The following is a 25,213-nucleotide window of genomic DNA, read 5'->3' as shown; positions in this document are numbered from 1 at the left end:
TTAATTTCATAGCTCACTTCAGATTTTAGGGATGAAATAATCAGGTTTTAATTGAGCCAAAAGCATCTCCAGGGACTTTGAAAATGTCTTGTAAACAATTTTGCTAGTGGACCATGTGCCCAGAGGCAGAGAGAGTTCTAGGAAGAAATCGTACACTCACCTCACTTTTCCTCCCTTGTTAGCAATGCATTGTCTCCTTTGTCTCTTTGAATATCTACAAACAAAACTTTCCCACAGATAATTCAGAACACCTACTTGAAATTTTCAGGCCTATGTCACATCAGTTTCTTCACATGTATGGAATAGTAGAGAGCACGTGGGAATGAATACAGGGTCCATCTTTCAGTAGGCAAAACATACGGTGCATTATTTTGTTTCTCTTTACCATGATCCCCTGTAATAATAAAATAGTGTGCTGACCTTTCCGGGTTTACTACTTTACAGGATTTTCTTCATTGGACAGTGAAGGAATTAAGATGATAACTCTTTCTACAATATCATACTGCAAATATGCTGGGTAGGATACTTCCCATGACATTAATTCATGTCAAAATACTACATATGCAGTGAGTGATTTCTATATGCGAACAGTCTTGGGTAGAACGTGAGGAGACAATGTCATCTGGCTACCCAAAACAATAATTTAACATTTTAGAGATCAAAATAATTTCTGTTTACATTGCTGTGTTAAGACTTAAAAAACGGAAGAAGTTAATTTGTTTTTTAGAAAATTACATGTTCTCTCTTTAGAATTGACGCTCAAGCAGTAGAGTCTTCTGATGACTCAGAATTATGATGAGCGTTGATCTTTTGCTCTGTAGGACTCATTCAGTGGGAAGGACCACAGGCCCCTCCTTTGAACATCCCCTGGTTATAATTTTCTAACTTCTAATATCCACTTTTATAATGTTTCTATTTTATTCTATTGTCAGCTGCCAACCTTCCTGTTTGCAGGGTGTTTGCTTTTTGTAGCTCCTCTGCGTCTTTTCATTTCTGTTTCCAATCTGCTATTGTTTGGGAAGCAATATAACCACATTCATTAGAATTGTTCGTGAAATGAGAGCCATCTCTAAGAAAGAGCAGAAGTCCTCTTCTGTTAGCAGAGTACATCAGCTTTATGCATGAAGGATTTTGTATGTCTGAATATCAGTTCTAGATAGTTTTAATAATTCAGGTCGCCACAAAAGTATCTTTAAACAAATAAAGTGGTTTCTGTAAACCAGAGAGGAGACTGGCCAATTAAAATCTATTACATTTACACAGTGCTTTTCACTTTTCAACGTGCTTTGTTTTGCTTTCTAGCGTGGCTTCATCCTCACCAAATCAGAATCAGGAGAGATAAGGTGAATATTCTAAGGAAGCTCAGGTACAGAAATGTGAAGTGATGTATCTCAAGTTGCTTGGTGGATTGCTGACATAATTATGTCCAGAACGTAGGTCCCTTGACTCTCGCTTGAAGGTTTTAGAAGGGCAGGAAAAATAAAGAGAATAAGACCCAAGTAGAAGACATTTTACATTAACCCATACTGGCGATTTTTACTGGATGAAATCTCAAGTGTTTGGGGAACGCACTTAACATCATTTGGGGCAAATATGAGTTTCTAGGCATGCTTCAATCACCCATAAATGCACAGTGCTGGATCTCTTGGCCCCTTGGATGTTTTAAAGTCTTATTTTCTCTGTCAGAGCAAATTGATCAAGTGACTACCATGTGGGGAAGTTGGTGAAATGTCAAAGAGAGGGTGAGGAATGTGTATGAAATTGAGGGCTTCAAAATTAGGTTGCCATATCTGATAAAGAGAAATGCAACATGTCATAGTTTTGACATTAATTTTTTCCTTTCACTTATTTTTTATTTGTTCGACAAGTACTTACTTGGTGACAGATGCTATGCTATGACTTGAGGGTCTAAAGATCAACAAAACATGGCACCTCCCTCAGATTGTTCATCTCCTAGGAAGAAGGGTGATAGAACTATCTTAAAATTAGATTGTGGGGATTATACTCCAACTCTGTAAATACACCAAAATTCATTACATTGTACACTTAGAATGAGTGAATTTTACCATGTGTAAATTATAGCTCAATAAATCTGTTTGGAAAGAGATTTCAAACCAAGAAACAGACTCTTAACCACAGAGAACACACTGATGGCTAGCAGAGGGGAGGTGGGTGGGGGATGGGTGGGTGGGGGGAAATAGGCGGTGGGGATTAAGGAGTGGGCTTGTTGTGATGAACACAGGGTGTTTTATCACAGTGTTGAATCACTGTACTATACATCTGAAACAAATATTACACTGTATGTTAACTAAGGGATTTAAATGAAATTTTCCAAGAAAAAAAAAAAGAGCCAAATTGAAGCACAGAGTGATTGTGACTTAATAGACATAAATTCAGGGTACTATGGGAACTCTCTTAAGAGGCGACCAAATTCAAAGAGACAGAGGGCCTATCACTTTAGAAGTGCTATCTAAACAGAGACCTAAAGAATGAATGAGGGCTACCTGGCCAAGGAGAGGGGGATGATTGAACTGAGCAACAAAAAGAACATACATAAATGTCTGAAGGTGAGTGAGAGCATGTGTGGTCTATGTACTGTAAGAGTACTTAGTTTTTATTTGTATTTATTTTTATTTGTTTAACTTTGCTAAAGCTCAGCTTATGAGGGGGAGTGGCAAGAATTGAGACTGGAGACATAAGCAGGAGTTGAACATTATGATCTTCTATCATGAAGAAAAATTTGGAGTTTATTTTAAAGGTAATATGGAGCCATAAAAGTTTCAAGCATGGACTTGCCATGAATAAATTTGTGCTTTGCAAAGTCAGTTTGGCTGTAGTGAGGACACTTGCTTAGGAGGAGAAGTCTGGAGGTAAGAAGGTCAGCAATGCAGGTAATTTTATAAGAGTAGATGTGACCTAAGTAGATGAATTTAGGAAAAGGTAGAACTAGAAAGGCTTCATGACAAATTAAATATAGGAGGTGAAGAAGTTGAAGATGTTGAGGAAGATTCTAGTTTGTATTTGGGTGGCTACATGGTTGAATGTGTTGTTCATGAAGAGAATGAATGCTAGGTGTAGATTAAGCTTGAAAAAGGAAAAGGTAATTAATTCACCTTTGGGCATTTTAAAATTTAGATATTTGTAGGTTATCTATCTATCTTTCTATGTATCTATGTATCTACCTATTTATAGAGAGACTGAGTTTCACACTGGGGAACACAGATTTTGGTGGTCACCAGCACATATGTGATAAATGAAGTCAAGTGGTTGAATGAGGTTTCTTAAAGGAATATACAGCAAGGAGAGAAGAGGCAAACACTCTTTTGAGTGTTTGAGTGTTTGAGTGTTGAGAGAAGGGTAAAACACTAAGGGACATAAAAATTCACTATGTGGGCAGAGGAAGAAGAGACTTTGAGGGAGATTTAGAATAAATATCTGGATGGGTATGAGGAAAACAAGGGAATTATAATGTCATAGATCTTAAAAAAAGCCATTTCAAGGATGAACAAATAGTCAATGTTGCACAGATATTAAGGGCTTATCTTAGAAATGGTCTAAAATTTGCCACTTGGATTTAGTGACACAGGCATTTGTACCCTTGACACGGTAGTTTCAATGGAGTAATAGGAGAGAAGACCATATTACAAGATGATGAAGAGTGGATGGGAGAATTGGAGGTGGAAGAGTGAAGATAGATAGTGTAGACAAATCCTTGACTCCAAAAGAGAGGGGAGAAGTAAGATGTTTGTAATGGGAGGGTACATACATTTTTGTTTGTTTTTAAAATAAGATTTGAAAGATCTTTACATGTCTAAATGCTGCTGGAATGGATCTAGGAGACTGGAGGTGATAATACAGAAGGAAGAGAGGGGTTGATCAATAGGAATATAGAAAGGATGGAATCCAGAGGCTCTCATTGTCTCTGTGATAGGTGATACAGTTGTCTACTTTGAGCAAGAGTCAGGGGTAGGTGGTTTGTGAGGTCAAAGAAGGTTTAGAACATCACCTGTATTGAATGGGAAAGAACAGCACCTGGGTGGTTCAGTTAGTTAAGTGTCCAACTATTGGTTTCTGGGCAGGTCATGATCTCACAGTTTCTGAGATCTGAGCTGACAGTGTGGAGCCTGCTTGGGATTCTCTCTCCCTCTCTCTGCCCCCCCCCCTCAAAACAAATCAATAAACATTAAAAAATATAAATAAAAGGGAAAGAACATTGAACAAGGAAACATAGAAGGATTGCCAGGCAGCACTAGGGACAGTGGCTTGTAGTGATTCTAAACTAGATTTTTTTCTAAATGGTAGAGCTTCCTGGATGTAGGAGAAAAGAAGGCCAACCATTGGATAATTTGGGATGAGCAAAGATAATTTAGAATCTTGGTTGCAAATAAAGGTTTAAGTGATGAATCAAAGTCTTCATTGGGTATGTATAGAGGAGAATAATATATATATATAGGAAGAGACTGGCAAAGGGGATTCCAGGGGCCAGACATTTCAGAAGGAGGAAGAATAGGTACAGAGGGGGGCCATAGGGAACTAGGGGGATCCAGGCTTAGCAAGGAATGACTGAATTTGATATCATTGGTGAAGCAGTTATAGGAGACGGAGGCAGTTCTGGCATGGCCAACCACAGTATGTGGCTGAAGGAGGGGAGGTGAAATTCATTGTAGTTAAGGAGGTAAACACGTTAAGAGGGCAGATTATTGGCTTATATAGTCCAAGATCTTCCCTTTTCCATATTATCTAAACAAAGGCACTTCAATCAACACATAAGACTTATTTTTCTGCTTTGTGCAAGCACTGTGGATGCAGCAGTGAACAAAATAGTCAGAGGCCGTGCGTGTCCTCAAGAAGTTTACATTCCAGTGAGCAGAAATTTTAAAATATAAACATATAGAATGAGTGAGACATTTTTGATGCTGTGTTGGGTTTTGAAGAAAATAGCAGCAATAAATAATATGGAGAGGGGCTACTTGAGCTAAGGTAGTAAGGGAAGGCCTCTCTCAGAGAAGATAATGTTGAACCTCAGGGATAGGAAGGTGGTGCCCGTGCCAGGAACTGGGGAAAGAGTATGCCAACACAAACAAACAAGAAGTGCAAATATTCTACTTCAGGGCTGGGTTTGGTTGGTTTCAGTGACAAGAAGCCAGCACAGTTGAGTTGCAGTAAATGGCAGAGAGAGTGTCGGGACTTGCTGTCAGAGACTGGCAGATTGGGTCATGTAGGGGTTCTACTGGTCATTCCAGGAATTTAGATTTTGTCCTATAGGTGATAGGAAGCCATAGGCAAGTTCTAATGGGGGGGGGGGGGGGATATGCTGGTTTATGCTGTTTTGTGAAGGATAAACAATAGGGGGCTAAGAGTGGAGAGATAGAGACCTATTACAACCTAAGGAAGAGGTTGTAATTTCTCAGGCAAGAGATGATGGTGATCTGGGCCAGGTTATTAGCATGGGAGGTGGTAAGAGGGGTTGGGGTTCAGGAGAAATTCCAGAGGTATCACTGATGAAGCTTGATAATGAATGGGGTCAGAGGAAAAAAAGATGACTCCTAGCTTATTGACCTAAGAAATTAATGGATAGAAATATGGGGCAGGGCAGCAAAATCCATAGTTCTGTTTTATCCATGTTAAATGTGAGATGTCATTGACTTCTTCATGTGCATGTGGAGTAGGTAGTTAGATAGTTAAGTCTGGATCACAAGGGAATAGTCAGAAGAACCAGAGCTGTAGATTCGGGTGTTTTAGAACACTAGATAGTGTTTAAAGTCCTGGCACCGGGTGATGGATGGAAGTGTTAAAGCACTATATTATACACCTAAAACTAATAATGTATGTTAACTAACAGGAATTAAAAGAGAAACTTTAAAAATAAATAAATAATAAATACAAGAAAAACACATCTTCAAAATAAATTGCCCTGGTACTGGATGAGACCATGTGAGGAGTGAGAATAGGAAGAAACAAAAAGAGGTCTAAGGACTGAATCTTAAAGCAGTACATTTAGAAACTTGGAAGAGAGGAAAGATTATCAAAGGAGACTTAGAACAGCAAGTGAATATGGAAGAAACCAAGGAACATGTAGTATCCCAGAAGCCAAAGGAAGAAAATGTTTCAAAACCCTACAAATCAGGGGCGCCTAGATGGCTCAGATGGTTAAGAGTCTGACTTGGTTTTGGCTCAGGTCATGATCTCGCAGCTCTTGAGTTCGAGCCCCACGTTGGGCTCTGGGCTGACAGCTCAGAGCCTGAAGCCCGCTTCAGATTCTGTGTCTCCCTCTGTCTGCCCCTCTGCTGCTTGCACTCTGTCTCTCACATTGTCTCAAAAATAAATAAACTTAAAAAAAAAAAAAAAAAAAAGAGTAAGCCACCTCTGTGGCCCTCACCTTTAGGAAGATCAACATAATCTCAAGAAAGTCTTGTACAGACATGAACAAAAATAATTCAAAGTGGAAAGTAATGTGTCATTGAAGAGCTTTAGATGAAGTCCCTTGGGGGTTTTGTATTGTCTTTTTGGTATGGAAATTAAGGATATCTTCATGGAGGAGGTTATGCTTGTGTGTGTGCTCATGCATACCCGTGTGCGTGCACGTGCGCACACACACACACACACGCACACACACACACACAAAAGCAGGGTCTTCAGCATATGGTAATAGGCAGGAAAGGTATCTTAGCGAGAGGGACTAGCATTAGTAGAGTACAGAGGAAGAAACTTGTAGCCTAAGTGTCGAGAATCCCAATCAGTTCAGTTTGCTTGGCTCATAAATAGGTTGGTTGATCAGCTCTGTGCTCCACCCGTGCCCAGAGCTCACATAGGAGACACTCCACGCAATGGTTCTTTGCCACAGATGAAAATGTAGATCGAGCCAGAAACATAAAAGATTGACTCTTTGGTTCCGAGACTCCTCCACTGGCATCGTTCCCTCTCCGACCTTTAATCCAAGTTTGTAAAAATCCCCGAAACTTCCCTGGTCTCCAAAGAGGAAAGATAGCAATGAGATTGCAGTGAAGTTCCTAAATCCCCAATGGCCCAGCTTAATCGAATGGACATATTTCATTAAACAAGGGCCTCTGCCATCTGCTATATTCCAATTAGGAATGCATGAGGAACATATTTCTCAATTATTTTGGAGAAGATGTCTGGGCTCAGAGGCCCTGGCAAACAGCCTTTTCTCAGACAGTGCTCAGTGGGGAGAGCTGCCTCCAGCTTGTAAAGCCCCTCATGTTTTTTCATGTCTTTTTCAACTTCACCACTAACTTTGTATTACTACATTCCCTTCTGGGTTAGAACTGATCCCTATCCAACACCCCAAACCTGCTGCATGCTGGTTTAAATAATTGCATTTATTATTATAAATAATAGTTGCTGAGATTTTTGTTATGACCAGGTGCTGTGCTAAGCATTTTGCATGGATTACCTTATCTAAATCTTCTCTAACTACAACTTCTCTCTTGTTGGATCCCTGTTCTAGAAATCTGGAAACTGAGGCTTAGTAGCCTTAAAGAATTTAGCCAACGTTCCACAGATTGTGGATGATGGAATTGGGGTTTGGGTGTAAGCAGTCTGGTACCAGAACTCATGTTCTTACCGGTGTACATTACTAGACATACCTACGCCAATAACGTACAGTGTGTGCTTTGGGCGCTATCCCACTTCCAGGGACCTCACAGTCTGGTGTGGAAGAAACAGCAAATTAATCAGGGTGGGTGGGGTCAAAGGAAGTGCTGAGTATAGGTTGGAAATAGAAGTTACCCCCGGGATTCTAAGTCAAAACACTGGTACAGTGTGCTCACAATTTTATATCCTAACCCAGAATTGTGGACTGCAGAGCAGCTCAGAAGAGTTTTTACTGTTCTGGATCCCCATCTCCAAGCCTCCGATCTCACCACCTTGTCTTCACTTTTGAAAGGCAGCTTTGCCTTCTACTTCACAGGAAAAATAGAAGCCATCTCTGGTGATGTCTCTCGTGACCTGTGCTTCTTACCAGCTTCTCCCCCTAGCTCATTCCCTGCCCTCTCAGAGAAGTATCAAAATTAGCCATTGACCTTTATTTAGCATGTATTACACACCAGAAACTACTGAATGTCTGCATGTATTAGCTCATTCACTCCTCATCACCGAACTGTTTTTAATCCTTATTTTACAGACAAGAAAAATGAGGCTCTAAAAGGTTAAGTACTGTTGTAGACTCTGGGTCTGGAGTTCTTGTCCAGCAAGAAAGCGGGCTGCAGGATTAAAAATGCGACAGAGACTAATGTTCAGGAGATGACAAGAGCCCTGATTAAGGGTCCTTGTTCCATTTTTATTAGGATCAGAAGGTTTACAAATATGGCATTTGGGTGTGCACACAGAGACAATGAAATCATGAACATTAACTCATGGGTGTGAGGGAAAGGGGGTTTTGAGATATGCCATGTTAGGGGTTTGGGTTGATACAAAACAAAATCCTGGTTGGGCTGGGCTGAAGGTTGTTTACAGAGTCCCTACCTCTGTTTACCTAATCTGGCCTAGGGGACAAGAAAGACAGAGCATGCTACTTCAGGGTCAAAAAGGCACCTTTCTTTTGCTAATTAGCTCTGCTTTGGGCAACTTTGTTCTGAAGCAGTCTATAGCCCTATTTACCTATTTTGGTCCTTCCTTCCTGTGAAAGCAGCTTCCTGCTATAGTACTGAGTTGCAGGGGCACTTCTGCCCTGAATACCTAATCTTGTTTACCTCATCTTGGATGTTTTCATCGTGAAATTCCCTCTTCCTATATCTTTGTCCTATATTGGGGGCCTTTGTCCCACTTTACCTATTCTAATTTACCTAATCTTGTTTACCCAAACTTGGGTGTGTACATCCTGTGGCTTTCTAATTCTTTATGCCTTGTTAACCCATCAGTGCAGGCTCAGGGAATTCCTAAGCTTATTCCCCACAAGGTAGGTGTTCCTTGGGGTTATGTTCTTAAAGCTCTGTCTTCTCATTTTATATATCGTCCCTACAAAATCGTGTCTTCTATGATGTCAGTCACCATCTATACACTTATGACCAAATCTGTCTTTCCAGCCTAGAATTCTCCTTGAGCTCCTGTTGATTCAGCTGCCTGATAGATGTCCACTGGCATCTCAAAAGGAAATTTAGCCTCCACTCCCATTACCACTCATTACCAGAATTGCCCATTTTGCATTTCCTATCTTCATGGGTGATACCACTAGCAGAAGTCATGGTGAGATTGAGATAATAAGGTGATGGTGTTTGATTACGTGAGTAAAGAATAATCCTATCCTTAGTTGGCCATCAGTCCCTACAAGATCCGCAAAGGAGATTTATGCAAAGCAAAGGGAATAATCTGGTTATTAGCTGTGGTTTTGGACCCCACACCTGGTCTAGAACTGAAAGTGAATCAAGGTGGACTTGCAGAGGATTTATTTCTCCATCTGATGAATGTAAGTGGTCTTGAAACAAGGTAGCTTGAAAGATTTGTTCTATTTCTATTTTTTTTAATGTTTATTTTTCTAGAGAGAGAGAGCATGAGTTGGGGAGGGGAAAGAGAGAGGGACATAGGATCCTATGTGGGCTTCTGCACTGACAGCATAGAGCCCAATGCAGGGCTTGAACTCATGAACTTTGAGATCATGACCTGAACCGAAGTTGGACACTCAACCAACTGACTCACCCAGGGGCCCTGGTCTACTTCTAACACAAAGGCCAAACTGGAATCCCTGCTGTCATATGACAAACCATATATAGGGTAACACAAAGAACTAGAGAGGATGGGTAAAAATTTGTAGTCACGTACCCAGGCTCTGATAGGCTAGGTCCCAGAGGCTCTAGAGACAGAGGAAGAAAAAAATAAGAAGTCTGCATTTTCTTCTAGAATAGTCTTCGGTAGATATTTCTTTCTATAGGCACCTGGGGAAAAGAGGATTAGCCAGACTCTGGCTGTGTGGCACGAGACAGACGGAGAAAGAGTATATTTATTTATATTGCAGAGTATCATATCATTTTGAAACTTCACCCTGGAGCACCATGCAATGTCCTGGAATTGAGCAGTCCAGACCAGCATACTTCCTCTTTGGGGATGGGCCAGCTTGTTCCCGATCTTAAGCCTGTGAGAGAAAAAGGAAGAGGTTATGGGAAGAATTGCAAGAGGCTTTGAATTCCTTCTTTTAGAAATCCATTTTTTTATTAACTGTGTAACCTGTTTTGTTTTTTTTTTTAGCCTCCCCAAGCCTCAGTTTCTTCATCTGTAAGATGGGGATAGTGACGGTACTTGGTACATAGTAAACCATCAGTAAATGGGATGTGTGGTGGCGTGGGGGTTGGGAAGAGAAGGTTGATGCCCTGGTAGCACGAGTGGCACTTGTGGTTGTGGTCATGACGTTGCAGACAAGATGGAAGTGGTCGCACTGGTGACGACAGTGGTCCTTGTGGTCGGCGATAATCATTAATCATCTCCTGGTTAGGCAGAATACAGACGGTCTGATTTTTAGTCCTCCCTCTTGCTTATCACATTTAACCCATTTCAACATCTATCAATTTTATTTTATTAACTTATTTTGAGTCTCATAGCCCTCATCCTAGTTGGAACCCGCGTCAGCATTTCTTTTGGCTCAACAGGTGACATGACTTTCCCAGGGCCACACAATGAAGAGCCTGGGCTGGTCTCCGGTCCTCTTCTTTCCTCTTCTTTCCCCTCGGCCAGGGGCACTAGAACAGAATAGCAAAGAGCCAGCATGACTGGTTTTAATTTTGGCTCCTACTCTATTATCTGGACAAGTTACTTACCCTTTTCTACCCGCCAGCAAAACAGTAGCACCCACCCATAGGGCTGTTGTGAGGATTAAGTATGGTAATGGACTTGCAGCCTGTATTAGGTTCCTGAGGCTCCTGTAACAAAGTGCCACTTGCAAGGCGGCTTAAGACAAGAGACATTTATTGTCTCACAATCCTGGAGGCTAGAAGTCCAAACGGAGGTGTTAGCAGAGACATGCCCTTTCTGACAGCTGGAGGGCAAAATTTGTTTTTGCCTCTTGTAACTGTTGCTGTTGCCAGCAACGCTTGCTGTTCCTTGGCTTATAGATGTCACATAGTGTCTTCTCCCTGTGTGTCTGTATATCATCTCCCCTTTGTGTATGTCTGTCTCTGTGTCCGAATTCCACTTTTTATAAGGGCATCAGTCATACCAAATTAGGGCCCACCCTAATTACATTGTTTTAACTTGATCACCTCGCTAAGGATCCTATTTCCAAATGAGATCACGTTCCGAAGCACTGGGATTTAGGACTTCAAGGTATCTTTTTCAGGAGGGCACAATTCAGCCCATAACAAAGTGCTTCATCAGTTTTGGGTACAGAGTAAATCCTCAATAGATGTATTTTTTTTCCTTCTCACCGAGAAGCCTCTTCTGTCAAAGGAGAGCTCGGTGCTGAGGAAAAAGACTGACAGCTTTGGCTCTGCAATTGCTTGCATTACACAATTACACATTCAGCTCCGGAGGCAGGCGGCCTCTGTGTTCTCAGGGAACATCATCAATATTGTGACACTCGACATGTGTCAGCCACGGGGTTCTCCAGGTCTCCTTCTCTGGGGATTCTTATAAAGATGGAAACTTAGCCTCCAATCTCAGGCAGTGTAAGTGATGGCCTGCCCCCAGGGGTGGGAGGGTGAGAGGGTCAGATCATCAGAGCTGTCAGAGACCTCAGCTCCACCCCACCTGACACACCCAAGGTGGTCACTTTAGCGTGGAACCCGCACCACAGCCAGGCAGAACCCCTCACTTAGCTCACCTGGTACGTGTGAAAACGGAGCCAAAATCAGAGCCCCTGTTTCGTAAATGCCGTTCGATGCTCTTCCCGCCGTGTCCATATCCCACTGCCAGCACTGTCTTTTATATTTTGTTGTTTAGTGTGTCCAAAGATTCTCTCTTGAACTTCTCCATCTGTACAATGGGAGAATAGGCAGCACAGTCTGGCACAGATACAGTGTGAGCCTCATCAGTGATTTGAAATTTCCTAGTGACTGTATTAAAAAGGTAAAATAGGTGAAGTTAATTTTAATAATCTATTTAACCCAAGAGCGCCTGGGTGGCTCAGTCGATTGAGCATCCAACTTTGGCTCAGGTCGTGATCTCACTTCAGCTCAGGTCATGAGTTCGAGCCCTGCCTTGGGCTCTCTGCTGTCAGCACAGAGCTTGGAGCCTGCTTCAGATTCTGTGTCCCTCTCTCTCTCTGCCCACGCCCCGCCCAACACCTTGTGTGCACTCTCTCTCTCAAAAATAAACAAACATTAAAAAAAATAATTTGTTTAACCCGGTATATCCAAAATATTATTTCAGCCTGCAATCAGTGTATGCTAATTAGTGTGATATTAAATCTTTTTTTCTTACTGAGTCTTTGCAGTCTCATGTATCTTATGGCACATCTTAATTTCAACTCACCACATTTCAACTGCTCAATAGCCGCACATAGCCAGTGGCTACAGTATTGGACAGCAGGGACTAGGTCACTGGTTTCCAGGGCTGGTCTGTCTGTTTATGGTAAAAATGTTGGTGTGAATGTATCATTTCTACTTTCAGAGGAGAGATGATTCTTTTTTTTTTTTAAGTTTATTTATTTTGATAGAGATGGAAAGAGTGAGAGTGGGGGAGGGGCAGAGAGAGAGGGAGAATCTCAAGCAGGTTCCACGCTGTGAAAATATGAATATGTGTGTACATTGTGTACATGTATAACATGCTGGTCTATGAAATCATCATCATCAAGCATTTAAGATTCTTTTCTACTCTGATCATCTGTAATTGTCATTAAAAGTCAGGTAGAGGTTGGGGTGCCTGGGTGGCTCAGTCGGTTAGGCATCTGACTTCGGCTAAGGTGGATCACGGCTAAGGTCATGATCTCATGGTTTGTGGGTTCGAGCCTCGCATTGGGCTCTGTGCTGACAGATTGGAGCCTGGAGCCTGTTTCAGATTCTGTGTCTCCTTCTCTCTCTGCCCCTCCCCCACTCATGCTCTGTCTCCCTCTGTCTCAAAAATAAAAATAAACATTAAAAAAATTAAAAAGTCCGGTAGAGGTAAAATATCTATCTTTGGGGATTAGGAACTGAAAGCAAAAGTACCAAGACAGATCTACTTGACTTTGGTTTTGTTACTTGTGGAACATTTGGACTTTGCATCACTGAGTTAAGTGTATTTAAAGGCTCTTGCTAGGTCAAGCCATCACACTGGACATTGGTTTTCTTTGGCTTGAAGAAAGATAGTGAAGGGATACTGAGAAATTATTTCTTTCCTGAGAAATTATTTCTTTTGTATTCAGTCCTTGAGCACATGAACTCCAGTGCCTTCTGACCACTCCCTGGGGAGTGCACCTGACATGGGCTCAGGGCCTGGCTCCTCCAAGTATTTCCATATGGGATGGGAGGCCTAATGCTCCTTGGGAAGACGCAGTCATGATTAAAGCCTAAATTCTTTACTGTTAACCACTCAGTCTTTGAAACTCTGTGTTCTGCCTAATTGTCATCTCACCTCTCCACACATCTACCCTGTTTTCTATCCATAAAAGTATGCTTCCAATTTCTTAAGTTTTCTATGCTTCTTCATGCCTCAGGGTCTCCGTACATGTTGTTCCTTCTGCCTAGAAAGCTCTTTCTTCCTTCTGGCTTATCTGGCTCAGCTTAAATATTACTTCCTCAGAGAAGCCCACTTTTATCCTCCAGACTTGATCAGGTCTCCTGTTATATACTCCCTTAGCTCTTATATTTTCCATCATCTAGTTCAATAATTATTTGTGTGATTGTCTATTTGACATCAGCCTTCTTGACTAGACTATAAGCCCCAAGAGAAGCTTTTGTTCAAAGATGTTTGCCTGGCACCTAACATCATACTTGATTCAGTACACACTCAATAAATACATATTGGTTGAACAACTACAGAAATGTTCTCCAGGTAGCATTTAATTTTGGGGTAGTTATTTTACGTACTGAGAAAGGAACAAGTCAAGTCCATTTAATCCTTTTTTTACCTGGACATTGCTCCTACTGCACCGATACTGGGCTCTAAGTCTTGTGATCCCTTAGTATTTGGAAGCTCCAGAAGATTCTGTGCACTTTCTTCTGGGCATACCTGACAAAGAAGATGTCAGGTGAGTCTGCCATTATCATCACACTGCCATTATTATCATTATCATCATCTGAAAGTAGAAATGATACATTCACACCAACATTTTTACCATAAACAGACAGACCAGCCCTGGAAACCAGTGACCTAGTCCCTGCTGTCCAATACTGTAGCCACTGGCTATGTGCGGCTATTGAGCAGTTGAAATGTGGTGAGTTGAAATTAAGATGTGCCACTGGGAATCATGAGGTGCATCCTGGTCATACCTGCGCTACTCATTAGCTAAAAGATCTTGGGAAAGCCACTTAAATTTTAGCTTAATAGACTGATCAGTTCCAGGTTGTATTACTATTTGGTGGCTTCAGCCTAAAATGGGTTTGTCAAAATCTGTCAAATGCTGGGGGGCCTGGGTCTATTGTCTCTGGAGGGCTCATATAGGCTTTGGACAATGGGGAGATCTTGTCAGAAACTGTGTTGCTTGTGACTCTGGGTTCTGAGAAATAGAAACTTGTCAGAGGAATAAAGGTTACCTCTTTTTTGTCCAAGGTCGCCAGTGAGTCACTGACTGTGCCTAGAATAGCAATTGGCTCAGGAAAGCAGTTCTGACCATTTTTGAGTATGACCCAGATATTTGTTAGACAATAAATATTTTTCCTTTTTTATTATTAAAAAAAAAATGGGTATGTTTCCTCCATGAGGAAACCGGACCAAACAGGGAAGACGAGTCTAAACAAAACCCAGGAACATCTGGCTGGGTCTCTGGTCCCGTGGCTGCGGGAAAGCCATGCTACAGTGGAGGGAGCACTGGGATGTGGGCCAGAAATCCTGGGTTTTAGATCCAGTCCTAATGCCAGTGAATGCAAGCCCTAAGCTTTCTGGATCCCAACCTCCTTTTCTGGAAAGTAGAAAGAGTCAACTTTGATCACCCCAGTGGAATGTTGCAAAAGTTCAGTAGTGTTTAAATATGTCACAAACACAAAGTCCTCTGCAAACAGAAGGATTCTAGTGATTATTTTTAGGCCAATGAGGATGTCCTATGCTTTAGATGTAGCCATGTGTGGTATGAGCCCTCTGGACTCAGTCATTCACTGTGAAGAGCAAGTCAATCACCTCTCTGGGACTCTGTCGTCCTATATGTGAAATGAGACAAGCAGATCTTTCTCTGCCAGCTCACTGGGTTGCTGTGAAAATGCAATATGCAAAGTGATGTGAAAACAATCTGAAGAGTGTAAGGCCTCTCTTCTCTTGCTTTCTAATCCTTTGCCTGCCTGCCTTCCTCTTCTCCCTCCCTGCTACCATCTTTATGGGCATCTGCTATGTTTCAGGCACAATATTAGTTATGGAGGACACATGTGGAAGACACTTGACCCACGTCATGCCTTCAAGGGACGTTACAATTTATTTGGAGAGACATGGACCTGTAGGAGTGTAATATAGTGTTTTATAACAACATTGGATGAGAACTTACTGTGTATAAGGCAATGTTCAAAGCACTTAAATTAACTCTAATCCTTACCCTAACTCAATAGTACTCAAGGGGACTAAAGTTTTCTCTGGTTTTGAGGAGGAAACCAATGCCCAGAGAGGTTGGGTATCTTGCCCAAGGATACAGAACTACTCTGACTGCAGGTGATTTGGCTCATCAAGTACAATGTGTGTAAAGTATAGAAGCAAGAAAGAAGACGGTCATTAGTTAAAACCTAGGGAAGTCAGGGGAAGGTTTACAAAGGGAATTACAAAATCAGGTTTTCTACGTGGAAGGAATGGGAAGGACATTCCAGGCATTGGAACACCTAGAGCAAAGACGTGGAGGTGTGAAATAACCTGAGAAAGCAGGAGATCCTGGTTTGGCTCCTGCCAAGGTTGGCTCCTGCCAACCCTTCTGACCGCATCTCCTTGCTTCTGCCTTGCTGATTCTGCTCTAGCCACACTGTCCTTGCTTGTCCTGTTATGCCAGACTTTTCTTGCTTCAGGTTTTCTGTGTTTGCTTTTCCTTCCTAGAACTCTCTTCCCAAGTTCTTTGCATGACTCTTCTCCTGATGCAAATGTCACCTCTAACCAAGGGGCCTCCCCTGATCACCCTGCCAATTATAATTGCTTCCCTTCCCTCAGCTGCAGGCATCTTTTCTTTTCTTTTCTTTTCTTTTCTTTGCTTTGCTTTGCTTTGCTTTGCTTTTCCTTTGCTTTGCTTCTTTCTTTCCTTCCTTCCTTCCTTCCTTCCTTCACTTTTCCTACTAACACACAGCACTGCCTGAAATAATATGAGTTCACTTTTTCTTTGCCTGCCTTTACTGACACATTAGAATGTCCACAAGGGTGGGAACCTCATCTTTTCTGTCCACTGCTGTCTGTGTCTTTAGCACTTAGAATAGTGCCTGGCACAGGATGACTGCTCAGAGAGTGTTTGTGGAGTTGATAAGGTAGAGTAGGACATGGGGTGTGATGGGATAAGGCTATTCAAATGCACAGGGCCAGTGTGAAGATCTCAAATGGCTTGTTGACTATTATGACTGCTTTCCTGGCAAGGTTCTTTACTGGAGCAATAGTGTCCCTCCCCTCAGGGGGCATTTGGTATTGTTGGGGCCATTCAGTTGGTCACAATGGAGGGGAACGTTGCTGACATTTAGTAGACAGGAGGTCAGGGATGCCCTTTTCCTGTGATATACAGAATAATCCTGCCCTACGCAACAACAACAACACAAGGTTCCATCCCAAATGACAACAATACCCCTACCCCTGTTAAGAAACACTATGAATATTTAATAAGAATGGCCTTTAGGGGACTGGGCAAGAATATTACTCTAGTCTTAGCGCTTTAGCAAAAAGAAGGACTTGACATGGAATTTGGGTTTATTCATCTGTAAAGTACAAGTCTTTTCCCTGCAACTAGGTTACCTTTGCTAATGAATGAGAGAAAGCGTCGTGAACTGCAGGATGTTTTGTTTTTCAGTAATTAGGGTCTCATATTAAGCATCTCTTAACATGTATAAAACTTATTATTAGTTGCATGAAAGACATTTTAGCTATGATTTCAATTGAATCTGACTCTTTGCCCTGTGAAATAGTAGGGCAATAAAATAAAATAAAAATTATACATATCTGTATGTCTGTTTCCTTACCCCCTTCTTCCTTTCTCCCTCCTCCCTTCTTCCGTCCCTCCCTTTCTCCCTCCCTCTTTCCCTTCCTTCCAATTAGTTGCCAAGAGCTAAAATAGTCCTCCCTCCCTTCCTTCTTTCCTCCCTTCCTGCCTTCCTCCCTCCTTCCATAATTGCCATGATAAAAATAAAACAGGAACTGGTGTCTGCGTGTGTTTGGGGGAGTGGGGAAAGGGACACTGTTTGTGAGATTAATGGAACCCATGCCCTGGAAGTTGATTTGATGGGGGTAGGAATGGAAATGTATTCAGTTCAAAGAACAACTTAGATGCTAGCAGGAAACACATAAATGCATATATATATATATATATTTATTTATTCAAGTTAGGCCTTGAATGAGTAGAGCTTGTGCACTACTGAATTAAAGGTGGCCAAAACATTTCTCCACAGCCCAAAGAATCTTAACATTCATTCAGGATTTCAACAGGCTTTTGGCGAGATATTTTTAGTGAGTGAAGACTGCTTGAGGGGCAGTATGCTGCATGGTGGGAACAGAGTGAGTATAACACAGAATGTTGCTCTTTTCCTGCCCACCCACCCCTGTTGCTGCTGAGAGTCTGGTCTCTCTGCAGTGCTGTGCAGAGAACTCCATCATCAGTGGGCGCACGGTTAGACTTGTGGCCAGGATATCATACACAACTCTTTTTATTTTATTTTAAATGTCAGCAGGTGATTTGAGATTCTCTCTCTCTCTCTCTCTCTTTCTGTCTCAACAGAAGAGGATCAATTTCTATCTCCAAGGAGCTAGCTTTTTCATTTAAGATGTTGGTAAGGGCAGGTGTTTGGGTGAGATGAACCTGGTTTAAACCTGGCTCTTTTGCTTAAGTCAGGTACTTCACCTTCTTGGGAAATCAGTTTTGTCGTCTGTTAAGTGAGGCTAATTGGACCTCTGCTTTGGGGTTCAGGAAGAAGGAGCCACAGAACACACATAAGGCTCTAGCCCTGTGTCTGACACAGGCAGGGTGACCAACCTTCCCACTTTGTCCACGACTGTCTTGGTTTTGGCAGTAAAGTCTTGTATCTCTGAACCTCCCTAGTACTGGGAAATCTGGAACAATGGGTTATCCTAGAGCAAGGAAAGGTTTAATTAGTAGTAGTAGTTATTAATAGGAACCACAGTAATAACTTCTTTCATAGTAACAGAGATGAAATCTATGAGGCCCTTGTTCCCTGTTTCCTTACCTCCCACAATGGCCAGTGCTCTCATACTCAATCAGGGCATATTTCTTGTAAAATTTCTGTTCCAAAGCTGGTAGAGTGAGTTCTGATACCTTAATAATACTGACACATTGGGCAGAAATAACATCTCTTCTTATTATGGAGTTTTCAGCTTTTTGATTTAGGCTAACGGCAACATTAGACCTGTTTGAACCTTTACTTTGGCTCTAATTTAACCCTCTGTAGCTTTGGTTTCATCTAAAATGGGAATAATTTCTCCTTCCTTGCTGGTTGCAAGGGCAATTGTGAAGATAATAGTAGGAGTGAGTTTGCAGAGTAAACTGAAAAGCGTATTATGAAAATAAATAATTATTTAGCTGTGAATTTGTGAACAGGGACAGAGTCTCTATATTCCTGAACTCCAGTACAGTTCTGTCTACAGGAAGTCTTCAATGTGGCTTACTTGGTAAATGAATGAATGAATGAATGAATGAACGAACGAATGAATGAACAAAGGAGTGAGCCAACAAATGAGTCTCCTCTGGTGTCAGTTGCTCATGGGAGAGAAGCAGATATGACCTGCTCCCTAACACCAGCTGGTGGGCACCAGTCCCGCAATGGCCCCACCTCCCAACCAAGAACAAATGTGCTTCTCTGTGATCTGCCTTGTGCCAGGGTAGGCAGAGGTAAATTTTGCCAAGGGTTAAAGCTGGATCAACAGCCCATGAACTTTTATTTCCCTGCTAGCTGGGCACAGTAACTATTGATGGTAGTATAATGTTCTTTCTCATTGAGGGGAGAGTGAGGGAAAGAAGAGAGGAGGGATTGGCCTTTTCACTCTGAAAGAAAAGAATATTGGGGAGACAGTGTGCCATCATGCATGCATACTCACACAGTTGGCAACACTTCTAGGGTAATCTTCTCCTGGTAGATCGGGGGTTTTTAAACTTTTCTAGATTATGGAGACCCTTAGAGGAGTCTAATTGGAAACTCTGGAGCTCTCCTCAGGGTAGCACCTAAGTGGACATGCCTATTGAGTTTGTCATATGATGTCATGGAACTCTGAAACCCACTGAAGAGTTTTTCTGAACTCAGGAAGGAAGTGTCATGATGCACATTTTGAATTCAGTTTGCAGATGTATCTTGCCTGGCTTAAAGGTGACTGAAAATTCTATCCCCTTAGTTGCCAAGAGCTAAAATCAGAAAGATTTCCACGTAAAAATCCAGGTTTCCATCTCTTAAAAAGTCAAAATGTCTGGCACTCTTGGGCTGCCATGGTGGCTCTCAGCTGGGCTGAGCTGGGCTGTTTTTTTGTTTTATTTTGTTTTAACAGGGAAAAGGCTTTCTAGCTGTGGACAGCCCTTCCTTCTCCCCACTTTTAGCCTTTCAGTTTTGTCCCTTACTCTAGGAGGGTTAAGATCAAGAACCCCTGCCTCTTACAGGTTCATATTTTGGGTTCCAGAAAGAGAGCTCTGCAGGAAAGCGTCCAGTCAAGTATTCTTGGAACCTGTCCTCAAAAAAAATCCCACCTGGTGTCCACTGTATAAAATCAATAAAGGAGAAGGTGGTCTTTTTAAATGGGGCACATGGGCCAGCCCTACATCCTGTCAGTTAGTTTGGCCTGCCTAAGCCTTGCCTCAGTGACCCCCAAGGCACCACTAGGGAACTTCCAGGACTCTACTGGGCAAGTCTGGAAACTTCATTGTATCAGTCAGAATTCCTTCAGTTACATGTGACACACACTCGATCTAGCTTTAGCTGAAAAGATAACTTAGGGGCTTACACCACTTTGGGTGTTTGTCCTCAGGCAGGGCTGGATTGGTGTGATTCACAGAAGCCTCTCCCATGTGGGAGACCAGGAAGACTCCAGGTTTTTAGGATCCCTACAGCTCACAATCACATTAGGAAAAGAGCTTCTTCCTAAGCATTCCAGTAGACCCTGGGATATGGATTCAATGAACCATTTTGGGTGAGTGCCTATCCCTGAGTCAATCACTATGACCAGGAAAATGGATACAGCATTGGTCTGGCCCTAATCATGTATTCCAGGATCATGGAGCTTCAGGGACTGGGGTCAGTGCCACACAGACCATATGGATGAGGCCTAGGGTAGGGCTAGTTCCCCAGGAGATCGGTGGGGAGTCAGCACAGCAAGAAGAGGCATAGATGCTAGAGAGGCATAAACGGCAAAGATCTGTTCCACAACGATTCAGCCCAACTTTTGGTTTTACGACCTGCCAAAGGCCACAAACCTAGGGAGTGGCAAAGCTGAAGTTCAAACCCAGAACTTTTGCCTCTCATCCTAGCGCTCCTTCCATTTCAGGTACTGGTCCTCCTTTATTATCTATCTTGCTGCGATTCTGACTGTGATATGCTGTGGGGTAACAGTAATCACATTTGACAATAAATCAATCCTTGAACTATAGAATTTTAGTGATAAAAAGGGCCTAAGTGGGTTTATTACTTAAATGAGAAAGCAGGCCAAGAGAGACTGACTGACTTGTACAAGGTCAAGTGACAATTTATATAAGGCTATCAAAGTGCTCTGCCATCTCTTATCTCATCTGACAGTAAGAATAATCCTATAATATGTTGAACTTGGGTTTCTTTTTTTCAAGTATTTTCTCATCAGTGAGATCGTTTCATCCCCATAACAACTCTATAAAGTAGGAGAAGATAGGAATTATTCACCCAGGCTTATATAAGGGCACAGGGTCATTGAGGGTAAGATACTTGCCCAAGGTCCCCCAAACATATAAGGGGCAGACCCAGTTCTAGAATTCATTTGTCTGGCTCTGTGTGACACTTGAATCAAATAATGTATTTGTACTCAAGGACCTTCTATTTAAGTAATCATCTAAAGCAGTTGGATAGACTGATCCCTATTAAGGTTTTCAAATCTTACCATGATAAGTTATGTTATATCTGTCCTATCCAAAGGCAGATATGAGGGCCATAGAGCTGTAACTCATAGGAATAAAATTTAAATAACAGAATTTGGGGAAAATCCTATAAATGGCAAGATGAGATTAAATTTAGAGAATTTTAGATCTGGAAGAGATTATAGAATAATCTTTCTCTTCTTCATAGATAAGGAAACAGGTTCAGGGGCACCTGACTGACTTATTCAGTGGAGCCTGCAGCTCTTGGTCTCAGGGTGGTAAGGTCAAGCCCCACAGTGGGCATAGAGATAACTTAAAAAAAAAAAAAAAAAGGAAGAAACTGAAGTGTAGAAAGTTGACGTAAGTTGCCTCAGATCCTATAGCTGGTGCGTGGTAGAGTCCATACAAGAATATGGGTCTCCCAACTTCCTGTCACTCTAAAGACTTCAGTCATGGTGATTGGGACAGAATGTGTTGTGGATAAGACACTGCATGACTGTCTGAAAGATTCTGCAGTACTTGAGTGTGTGAGGAATCCCAGCCACAGGGGGTGCTCAAGGTGAATTTTGGTGTCACCTAGACATGGAAGTAGGTATTCCGTTAAAGGCAAAGTCTCTATTGGGTTCTAATTTGACTTTAACACCTCTCAAGCCCTTTCTTATGTCCCTTTCTTAGCAGAATGTACAGGTCTCCGGGTCACAGCATTAGGTAGGCAAGAGTGCCTGGGCAGAATTTAATGACTTTGTGTTGCTTGCCTTGTATATATTTTGCACATATGACAAATGATATTCATTTTCAACTCATGAATTGATCTAAAGTTTCTTTAAAAATTTTACTTCTGTTCTATTTAAAATTTATTTAAGCAAAAATGAGTTGACTTATCATAAAGAATCTTATGTATATCATAGTGCAGATTATGGTACTTGTACACAGATCTGGCAAAATCAAGATGAGAAAAAATGAGTGAAGTTGGAGAATAACTGCCCAGGAACTAGGTCCAAAGCTCTTATCTGACGCAGGTTGAAGAGTGCACCATTTTGACGTCAGAGGATACAGATTTGACTCCTAGTCCTACCACCAAAGTCAGCTGTGCAATCCTGGGCTCGATACTTCACATCTCTGAGTCTTAGAGAGTCAGAGGCAAACAACAGTGCTTCATTTGCAAGGCTGTTTTGAAGATTAAGAAATAAGCATGACAGGCACCAAGCACAGTGTCCAGCACTGGGTAGGTGCTGAAGGAAGATAGCTCTGAGGATCGCAGTGCTTTAGGTCGTTATGAATGAAAGAAAAGGGGGAGGGCAATAAAGGAGCAAATGCTGTCTTGATTTGAACCTCCCACCTCCTCTTTTGTTTCTCCTGAAGTGGCCTGGGCAACATCACAGCTGGTTATGTACATACTTGCTCCAGGAGGTCTGTTTTGTCACTTTCCGAAAAGGCAGACTATAATCCTTGAGGCTGCTTTATCACTAGAAGACTGACTCCAAGTTTGCTTGATGGAAAAGCAGCCTTCAGGGCATGCTGGGAGGTGTATTCATTTGTTATTCGGCGTAGGAGGCCTTAGCTTCAGGGGGTTGTTAAAGAACAAACAAAAATATCCCTTAAAAAAATAGGCAATGGTTTGGTGAAGCTTGAAATGTAATCCTGTGCTTCAGCCCGAAGAGAAAAGCTTCATTAAGCTTTTTGAGGTTTGCCCTGGTGGGCTGTGGTTTGCTCTGTGGGCTCCAGTTTGCTTATTTGATTTCTTAAAATATTTTGTGAAGATACTGTTTATCTTCCTTACTGTGTTTTTGCCTCCTCCTTAAGTTTTGCCCCTGAGGCAGGTGCCTCACCTACCTGGCCCTAGTCCTAACCCTGTTTCCTGTTCCACCGAGGCCAGTCCTACCCCTGCCGTGAGGGAGGCGATTGTAATTACACTGTGAGGTCCCCTGCTAGTCCTAAAAGTAAATATTGGAGAAAGAGATTTTTTTTTTTGCTCAATGTAAGCTGGACAACAATGAAATAGTTTGCCTTGTGAAATGACGATTGTCCTGCCAGGTTAAAGTGCAACCCAGATTAGGTGACCTCATACAAGGAAGCTAAGAGTGGAGGGGGTTTTATGCATTGAATGAGAGGTTAGAATGGAAAACCTTCACTTGTAATTCTGGTATTGCATGCATGGAACCCATTCATTCTTTTATTCAACAAATATCTTTGAGTGTCAGCACTATGCTAGACACTGAATGTGGATACAAATGTAGAGACCATGCCACTATCCGCAGGAGATCCCATTTCTCAGCTGTGAAGTTGGCAGAGGTAGACAATTCCAATGAAGCAACTAGCATAAACTGAGTGCAAACTGTGTCCAAGGCATGGTTGCTGGAGACTCTACTGGGTACATATTATATAAATGGTATGGAAATAAAACATACATACCATGAAATCTCCAAATCTTATGTATACAACTTGGTAAGTTTTAGTAAATATATCTGTATATATACCCATGAAAGCACGATCCCAGTCAAGAAATTCACAACATTTCCAATACCCCAGTAAGTGCCTATATGCCACACGCCAGTCCCCATTTTCTCAAAGGAAACCCCTGCTTTCCTATCTAATAGCATGTAATGGTTCTGCCTGTTCAAAGACTAAATATATGTGAAATCGCACAGCATTAGAATTTGATTCTGGCTTCCTTAAATCAGCATGTTTTCAAGATTCATCCGTACTATTTTAGGTTTTATTAGCTTTTTTTCCTTATTGCTGAGTAGTATTCCACTGAAGGAATATGCCATGTTTTGTTTAACCACTCACCTATTGATAGTTATTTCCAGTTTTGAGGTATTCCAAATAAAGTGGCTTTGAAGATTTTTTGGTTCATATGGGTTTTCTTTTCTGTTGGGTCTTGAGGTGGGACGATTTTCAACTTTTTAAGAAACCGTTGAATAGTTTTCCAGAGTGTTTGGACCATTTTATATTCCCACCAACAGTACATGAGAGCTTCATGTAGGAAAATACCTTGAGATTCGTCCATATTATTGCGTCTATTAAGAGTTTTCCTTTTTCTTTTTTCTTTTTTTTAATGTTTGCTGATTTGTTTTTGAGAGAGAGAGAACACATGCACATGCGTGTGCATGCGAATGAGAGAGGGACAGAGAGAGAGGGAGAGACAGAATCCCAAGCAGGCTCCATGCTGTCAGTGCAGAACCTGACCTGGGGCACAAACTCACAAACTGTGAGATCATGACCTGAGCCAAAATCAAAAGTTAGACACTTAACCAAATGAGCCACTGAGGTGCCCCAAGAGTTTTTCTTATTATAAATAAAGTTACTATAAGCTTTTCTATAGTGGTTTTGTGTCCACAGAAATATTCATTCTCTTGGATGACTTAAGAGTGGGGTTGTTAGAGTCACATGGTTAAGTGTATACCTAGCTTTATAAAAAACTGCCAAATTCTGTTGCAAAATGGTTGTAACATTTTGCATTTCTACCAGTAACTCTGAGAGTTGTAGTTGTTCTGTATTGTGGATGCACTGTGTCCCCCAAAAGATATGTTGACTTTTGAAACCCTGGTACTGGTGAACGTGACCTTATTTGGAAATAGTGTCTTGGCAGATACAATCAAGGTAAGGTGAGGTCAGACTGAAATAGAGAGGGCCCTAAATCCAATGACTGGTGTCCTTTTAAGGAGAGATTTCGAGACACACAGAGGGAAGACAGTCATGTGAAGATAGAGGTAGAAATTGTAGTCATGTAGTAACAAGCCAAGAACACCAGGAATTACCAGCAACAACCAGAAATTAGGGAGGGACAGGGAAGGATTCTTCCTGAGAGGACTTCAGAGGGGGCATGTCTGTGCTGACACCTTGATTTTGGATTTCTAGCCTCCAGACTGTGAGAGAACAGATTTCTGTGTTTTAAACCACCAAGTATGTGGTGATTTATTATGGCAG

At 41.8% G+C, this 25,213-nt stretch overlaps 1 long non-coding RNA gene across 1 annotated transcript in view; it reads left to right on the top strand.

Moving 5' to 3' along the window:
• The first annotated feature begins 2,455 nt into the window (after positions 1-2,455).
• The window catches only part of LOC122240790, a 183,608-nt gene continuing 160,850 nt past the window's right edge, over positions 2,456-25,213 (top strand). The window contains exon 1 of the long non-coding RNA XR_006220517.1: positions 2,456-2,567. This is a non-coding gene — a long non-coding RNA (uncharacterized LOC122240790). The remainder of the gene's footprint in view (positions 2,568-25,213) is intronic.

This window comes from Panthera tigris, chromosome A1, assembly GCF_018350195.1.
Source record: "Panthera tigris isolate Pti1 chromosome A1, P.tigris_Pti1_mat1.1, whole genome shotgun sequence".
NCBI classification, from domain to species: Eukaryota; Metazoa; Chordata; class Mammalia; order Carnivora; family Felidae; genus Panthera; species Panthera tigris.
The sequence above is the reverse complement of the archived record's forward strand: the minus strand, read 5'-3'. Positions and strand labels throughout refer to the sequence as shown.